Source organism: Ceratotherium simum, chromosome 33 (genome assembly GCF_057802395.1).
Source record: "Ceratotherium simum simum isolate JZ-2026a chromosome 33, ASM5780239v1, whole genome shotgun sequence".
Classification (NCBI taxonomy): domain Eukaryota; kingdom Metazoa; phylum Chordata; class Mammalia; order Perissodactyla; family Rhinocerotidae; genus Ceratotherium; species Ceratotherium simum.
In genome coordinates this window covers 27614995-27623191 of record NC_141932.1, presented here as the reverse complement: position 1 = coordinate 27623191, position 8197 = coordinate 27614995, and the positions used below count along the sequence as shown (strand labels likewise).

The 8197-nt window shown below is 40.2% G+C and overlaps 1 long non-coding RNA gene across 5 annotated transcripts in view; it reads left to right on the top strand.

The window, feature by feature from the left end:
• The first annotated feature begins 2755 nt into the window (after window positions 1-2755).
• The window catches only part of LOC147912917 (uncharacterized), a 54159-nt gene continuing 48717 nt past the window's right edge, over window positions 2756-8197 (top strand). The window contains exons 1-2 of one of the 5 annotated variants that reach the window (XR_015549603.1): window positions 2769-3145; window positions 3852-6590. This is a non-coding gene — a long non-coding RNA (uncharacterized LOC147912917). Of the gene's footprint in view, window positions 6591-8197 lie in introns of all 5 variants that reach the window. The other 4 variants (XR_015549602.1, XR_015549604.1, XR_015549605.1 and 1 more) reach the window with 4 other exon arrangements.

Sequence of the window (8197 nt, the reverse complement as noted above, 5' to 3'; positions counted from 1 at the left end):
CATATACAATATTAACAATTTGAAGTGTTCTTTTTCCTATGTAAAAATATTGTATAACATTATATGTTAATCATTTTTCCTTTTGACTAACTCCATAGTTTCTCTTTTCTGCATGGTATTACATCACATTTATGTAATGTGATTAACTTAATCTTAAAGCTTATATATACTTTATGTAACCCCATGAAGTTACAGACATTCCACAAACAAAACAAAACATATTAGAAATTATATAGAATAATTTTGAACACAATTTCAATAGATCTGTGGTCCCCTGTGAACATCATTTCAATAGATCTGTGGTCCCCTGTGAACACCAAAATAGAGTCAAATTGCCTCAGGTTAAGAATTTCTATTCTAGGACATCTGCACATCTGGCTTTTAAAAATTCCTTTTAAGTGCTTATCAAAATTAACTGTATACTTTCATTGCTCTTAATTTACAGAAAATTTATTAGACTGTCCACATAATAACAGCTTTTTTTTTTCCCTTGAGGACTTATTAAGTGCAAGGCCCATATTAAGTGCTCTAGGGCTTTGCCCAGATTAATGTATCAACTGCTTAAAAAAACCCTAAGGCACTGATGTAATTATCTACATTTTACAACAAGAAATTGTAAAAGACAAAGATTAATAACTATTGACCTTGAAATGTGGTTAGTGTGAACAAGGAACTGAATTTTTAATTTAATTTTAATTAAAACACAAAAGTGATATAAAATGTTTTTCAATTAAACATAATTTCATTGTTTTGGTGCGATTATATTTCACCTCAACCATTGAAAATTTAGCATCCAAAGTGAGAAGTGCTATAACAGTAAAATATGCACCAGATTTTGAAAACTTACTATGAAGATATGAATGTAAAATACCTCAGTTTTTTTATATTGCATGTTGAAATAATATTTTAGATATATTAGTTTAAATAAGATGCCTTACCAGAATTAATTTCAACTGTTTCTTTTTACTTTTCAATAGAAATTTTAAAACCACATGAGTGGCTTGCATTCCATTTCCATTAGACAGTGCTGCTTTAGACTCAAATACTACTATACCATGCTGCCTCTCTCAGTCCACACCAATACGTGGTCTGAAACAAAGTCATACTGTCAAACCTCAAACAAGACTTGGTTGTCACCACTCAAATCTCCTCATGGATTCTCTGGAAAAGCTCCCTGCCCTTGTTCACATAGACCTCTCTTCACAAAACTCCCATCATAGTCCCACTCCTAAATGTCTCCAAAGCCAACTTTCTCACTTACTGGCTGGACTCATTCAAACCATTTCCTACCTTGCTCTGTTTGAAAATCAAGTCTGTGAATAAAATCAAAGATATCTGGTGTGTTATTCCACCTAACTACTGGTCTCTTCCTTAACAAATCACACTCTAAAAGAAGTCATTAATTTATCCTCCACGAGTTGTATTTCTGTATCATCCTTCGGGAAGAAAAGAACACATGGGGGAAGTGAATGATTTACCCAATGGGTATGTGAATATTAACTGGACAGGAATAGGGTATTTGGAAAGGCACTGGAAGACAAGAGGACCCATCTCTATGGTCTCATTATTAATTGGGAAGGGAAGGTAAATGGATAGGTCACAATTAGGTAGGGCAATTTAAGAGAAGCAAAGCAAATATTTTATGTTCTGTAAAACAAAAACGTATGACAGAACAACAAGTAAACACAAACTGACCTTGAACGGGCCATTATGTAAGTAGCAATGCTCTCCTCCACTTCAGGAGCTTCTCTTGCAGAACTACAGGACCAAGAAGAAGGGACTTGTGAGACCCTGGACTGGCTAAATAATCACACACTGTTCACCATCAGACATGGCCCATCACCCACCAAAAACACACCCAGATGGAAGTAAGAGAGAAACTAGAATCCTGCTGACTTTTGCCAGTATCAGAGAAAAAGGTCAGCATCCCCTATGCCCAGAGCTGGAATGTAAGTTCACAGCAGTTTCTAGAGGGCACAGCTCAGGGAATGCTGTGGTTCATAAACGTATAAATGGCCTCTAAAGTGCATCCAAGAGAGGTTCACCCAGGAAGGAATCCTACACCTGTGCCCTCCCCCTCATGTTTTCCCGGAAGCCTGTCTTGAAGGCAAGTGCAAGCCTAGATTCCTATCCCATGACTTAGGATGTACTTTTCTGCTTGGCACTTTCATTCTAGGGGTGAAATTCATGACTTCCCCTCTGACAACCATTTCTCTACAGCTAGATGGAAGTGGCTATAGGGTACAACGACAGAAGAGAATCCAGGGAAACACTTCCAAGCAACCATGCAACCTACAATTGGACCCTGGGTGGGCAGCACTCATGTCACCAGTGCCCGCTCTGTGTTAAGCACTAGGCTGGGTACTGCAACAAGGTGAGATATACATGGATATATATATACACATAAGGATATATGTGCATATAAGGAAAAATAATTTTTACACACTCCTACAGGTTCATTGGTCCAAACTCCTACAACCTCATTAAAAAAAAAAAAAAACGACAGTCCACTGCGTTCACACTTACAGTCGGTCACAACAGAGCTATCACAGATCACTCGGTCAGAGTGTCAGACACCCTCGTCACCAAAGACCTCGGTCACACAAGGGGCCCCGCCCCCACTGACAGTTCGCACGAGCCCAACTGGCTATCAGTCAGGGCCCTCCAGGGCCCCTTCGCACTCACACTCTTGTTTCTCTCTCGCTCACACACACGCACTCCCGCGGAGTAACACGCCACAAGGACGCCGTCACAAACAACAGCCCCCGCCACCATCGCGTCCGCGGCTCACGCACACACGGGCTCCAGGCTCCTGGCTCCACACGGCCCATCCGCACCCCAGGAGCTTGACGCCTCGCGGCGAGCGCACCCCGCCCCCCGCTCTGGGTCACCTCGACTCACCGGGCATAACCCAATAAGCACCACGACACCGGAAGGGGAACCAAAGGCCGACGTTCACTCGCGGCCCTGGGGCCTGTGGGAAACGTAGTCCATCACCGACAGTGTCCAGATGGTCTAGCGGAGCGCTGAGCGCACCGCCGCGGGGGCCGCGCCGCGGCCGCGAGCCTCCTGGGAGCGCCGGGGCTGGGCGCTCGCCCCCGGCGGAGGGTCGCCGCTCTGCTTCCTCCGGACGCCGGAGCGCCAGGTGATGGTGGTCTGGGAGCGAGGGGCGGTGGCGGAAGGAACGAGAGCCCGAGCCGAGGCAGGAATCACGGACCTGGGCCGGGGAGAGCAGAAAAGGGAACCGGAAGCCCGCCCGGGGCGGGCTGAGGAGGAAAACGGAAAAGCCTGGGTCCGGGAGGACCGGGTGAGAGCCGGAAGCCCCGGCCGGGGAGGCTTGAGGAGGGGAGGGACCGGATGAGGGAGCCGGGCTGGGAAGGGCTGAGGCGGGGGCTGGAGTTCGCGTCGGAGAAGGAGAGCTGGGAGCCGGTGCCGCTTCACTCAGGCCTGTACGTGGGGGACCCCGGGTCCGTGGTCGTGAACCACAGGTGACGGGTTTTGTTGTCGTGCCTGTTTGCGTCAGTTTTGCCCTGAGAAGGCCGGAGCCGCGGCGCGGTGTGCGTGGGCCCGCCCTGTGCGTGTGTTAGGGCGTCGCCGCCTGGAAGTCCTCTAGTGTCCTTTTCCGGTCAGTGTCACAACAGAGACAGCTATGGTTCTGGTTTGTATACGTCTCCGTAATTGAGTTTTGTCACTTCTGTAAGTCCCTGTCTCCTTTAGCTCATCCTAGTTCTGTAAGATTTATTAATGTTGTGTAGTTCATTCTTTTAATTTCTGAACAGCATTCCATTGTGCCAATATGCCACATTTTGTTTATTCATTTTTCTTTTGATGAACATTTGGTGTATTTCCAGGTTATGTATATATTATAAATAAAGCTGGCATGTTTCCATTTCTCCTGGGGAAATACCTAGAAGAAAAAATACTGGGTAATAGGTAAGTTTATATTTAACTTTCTAAGAAGCTGACAAACCTTGTAGAATGATTAGTTGTGAGTGATTTGGGTTTGAGACTATATGTGACTATGGAGTAAGTGGTTTCTGAGTTTGATTTGATATTCTTTTATGGAATTATGACATGGCCTCAATGTAGCTGTGAATGTCATGTAGGTTCTGTGGGATTGTGGTTTTGTGAAGTGGATGAGAACATAGGAAACTGAAACATTATCTGTACCAACTCTTATTTATCATTTTTGTGTGTTCATTCCATGGTGACTGTGAAAGTGGCTCACCACGTAAGTGATATTAGTGGATGACTGAGAAACTCTATGTGCCTCGTTAGGTATGTGTCATTTTGGTTCTGCTTGCAGAATTATAACTTTCTAATCAAGTCAAATAGCAGTATAAGATCCAAAGGAAGTAAAAACAGGATATCAAAGAGAGATCTGTACTTCCATGTTCACTACAGCACTCTTCACAATGGCCAAGACATGGAAACAACCTAAGTGTCCACTGACCAACGAATGGATAAAGAGAATGTGATGTGTGTATATATATATGTATGGACCTCGAGGGCATTATGCTAAGTAAAATAAGTCAGACAGAAAGACAAATACTGTATGTTCTCACTTATATGTGGAATCCAAAAGAACTGAACTCATTGAAATAGAGAGTAGAATGGTGGGAGGGGGGAGTGGGAGGAGTGGAGAGATGTTGGTCAAATGGTACAAACTTCCAGGTATAAGAGGGATAAGTTCTGGGGATCTAATGTACAACATGGTGACTATAATTAACAATACTGTGTATTATATACTTGAAAGTTGTTAAGAGAGTAGATTTTAAATGTTGTTACCACCAAAAAAAGTAATTACATGAGAGATTGGAGGTATTAATTAACCTTGTTGTGGTGATCATTTCACCATATATACATCAAATCATCACATTGTATACCTTAAACTTACATATGTTATTAAACAAAAGATTTGGAAAGTAGGAGGTAAAATTATAATTTCTAGATGATAGTATTGCATACTTGGAATACCATATGAGCTAATTTTAATATGTTGAAATGACTAGGACTCAATAGGTAGCACACAAGAAAAATACTTTCTTTTTACCTCTATGTACTACTTTTAACAGATTTGAGTGAGGTTTTTTTTTCCCCCTGTTCCTGGATGAAATCATGGGTGATTTAATAACTCTTTCAGACACTCTAAGCCAAGGAAAAGTATCTGAAATACTTCTAATCACAAGGTCATCTCATAGTAATTAAAATAATCACTTTCTAATAAAAATATTTACTGTAAAAATCAATATTTCAAACTCATTTAAAGGGAAAATTTCTGTTATCTGATTGGAGCCTGCAGTGTGGAAAAGTACATAATCAGTTTCTTCTCCATTTCCCCAACCATATTACTGAGTAGTTAATATTTAGCATAATGATTAATTAATATTTAATAGTAAATGTTCACTACTTAACCAAGTTATTATGGAAACTCTAAGGTAAGTGAGGTTTCACATGGCTTCTTTTGCCACCCTTCTCTCCCTTGTTTACTTTTCTAAAAAGCAACCCAAAAGAGCAAAGGTTCTCTCTTGCAAATCCTAAAGCTGGGGCTTAGATGAGGTGATGTTTCTTCTCTCCTGTCTGAAATAGTCTTTTTCCCCCTAGCATATATGAAACTTCTTGGAGATATGATTCCCTTTCATGAAATTGGTCCACGTTTCCTTTTATTCTTGCCAGATAAACCTGTGCCTTCTCCAAGTGCTTCTAATTTTAACTAATTTTCACTTATTAATTGAGTATTTCACTCAGCATCTCCTTTCTCGTGCCCACAAACAGAAATACATTCTCTTGAATTAAATAAGAATATATTCCTTGAATGAACCTTTCTTGTCTAGGCAGTGATTTTATGTCTGAGTAGTGAGTGCTTATAAGAGCTCATACAAGGAAAAGATTTATGTCCATAGACCTTGGTTTTCTAGTGAGTAAAGACGGAAGTAAAATCAGTCGATTACAATGTTGGTGTATGGGAAGAACGGAGGTCCCCATGTTACACTGTGTTCCCCTCCAACTCACCCTCTGGATCATGTTTCTTCATCTCTCCTTTGTAGTCATATCCCAGGATTGCTTTGTCCCATTTATATGCTTCCACTCTGTAACAGGCATCAAAGGCATGGAAGTAATCTTTGGTTGAAAGAGCAGAAAGGAAAACCTACTCTCTCTGCATACTAAAGCACTAGAGAAGAGAGAGGACAAGAGGAGCAGGTCCATGGTGACAGGAGCCTAGGAATAGAGCAGGCCTTGAACCTCAGTAAAAGAAGGAATAGTGCCCTAAGCCTTCCTTTAGACGTTAATTCAATACTGCCCATTCTTGTTTTCCTCTCCACTCCTCCCTTAGGTTTTCTACAAGGTGAAGAAATCATTCCAGTTTTTTTCCTTCCTCCAGGTACAAGGCAAGAACAAAGTGCAGAAGAAATTTTTTTAAAAAGAGGGACATAACAAATCGATGCCTGTACCTACTCCCCCTACAAACACATAGAAATGCCATCTAAACTAAAGAAAATGTCTTAAAAATTGTCAAGTTCAAAAGGAAAGAAAGAAGGAAAATTCTGCATCCAGAAACAAGGAGATGAATCAAAACAGTAAATGTAAAGGTAACCTTAAGCTGACACCTCAGAAACCCCAAAGAAATTTTTATCCCATATATAATGCTTAAGACCTCTAACTGAGGTCTGGGGTTCTAATTTCTACACAGGAACAGGGGGCAGAGAACTGGAACTAAGACCTTGCTTAGTCCTATAAACTATTTCTAGAAAAATGCTACTCACTGGCCCAAAGAGATGAGGGAGTGTGCAGTCTCTGGATTTTTTTAGGGGGATAGTGGGAGTGGGGAGCTCACCCAGGGGACTTGGAAACTCTAGGACTTGACCTGGGAATATGGGACGTAAATACTTAGTTTTATACTGCATGGGTGATACAGAACGTCTAAGCCAAGAAATTAACTTAAAAACTGGCCCAGAAAAATACATACATAAGTATAAGAAGTTGTCATTGCTAGAGTAATATCAGACAGTAGACCTCAAGACAGTGTGTATTACAAGAGATAGAGATGTAACATAATCAAAAAAGTGATGCATTAGGAATGTGTATGCATATATCTGTTCATCAGGAATATGTATACTGGTATGAACTCATTATGAGAGCATTAAATTTCATGAAGCAAAAACAACAGAACAGAGACAAATCCACAATTATAGTTGGAAATCTGTAATCACGTCTCAGTAATTGATAGAACATATAGGCAAAATTTGCAGTAGTATATAGAAGATGTTAAAAACACAATCTATCAACATGACCTAATTGATGTTTACAGAACACTACATGCCACAACTGAAAAATTACATTTAATTCCTATATGCGGACATTCACCAAGATAGACTGTGCACTAGACCATAAAATAAGTCTCCATAAATTTCAAAAAGATTTAATTACAGAATATGTTCTCAACAAGAGATGTAAGTTAGAAATCAGTAACAATAGGAAATCTACAAAATCCCTCAATACATGGAAATTAAATAACACACCTCTAAATAACCCATGGGTTAAAGAACAAATCATAAGGGAAATTAGAAAACATTTTGAACTAAATGAAAATGACAATACAACATTAACAAAATTTGATAGATGCAGCTAAAACAGTGTCTAGAGGGATGTTAAATAACTATATTAAAAAACAGGAAATTCATAGCAGCATTATTCACAATAGCCAGAAGGTAGAAGCAACCTAAATATCCATTAATGGATGAATGGATAAGCAAAATGTGGTATATACATATAATGGAATATTATTCACCCTTAAAAAGGAAGAAAATTCTGACACATGCTACAGCATGGAGAACCTTGAGGACATTATCCTAAGTGAAATAAGCCAGTCACAAAAAAACAAATACTATATGGTTCCACTTCCATGAAGTATCTAGAGTAGTCACTCATAGAAACAGAAAGTGGGATGATGGTTGCCAGGAGCTGGGGAGGAGGAAATGGAGATTTGTTGTTTAATGGATATGGTTTCAGTTTTGCAGGATGAAAAAGTTCTGGAGATTGGTTTCACAACAATGTGAATATACTTAACAGTACTGAACTATACACTTTAAAATGGTTAAGATAGTAAATTTTATGTTATGTGGATTTTATCACAATTTTTTAAAATGAACGGTTTAAAAGAAACTAGAAAAAGAATAAACCCAAAATAAGTAGAAGA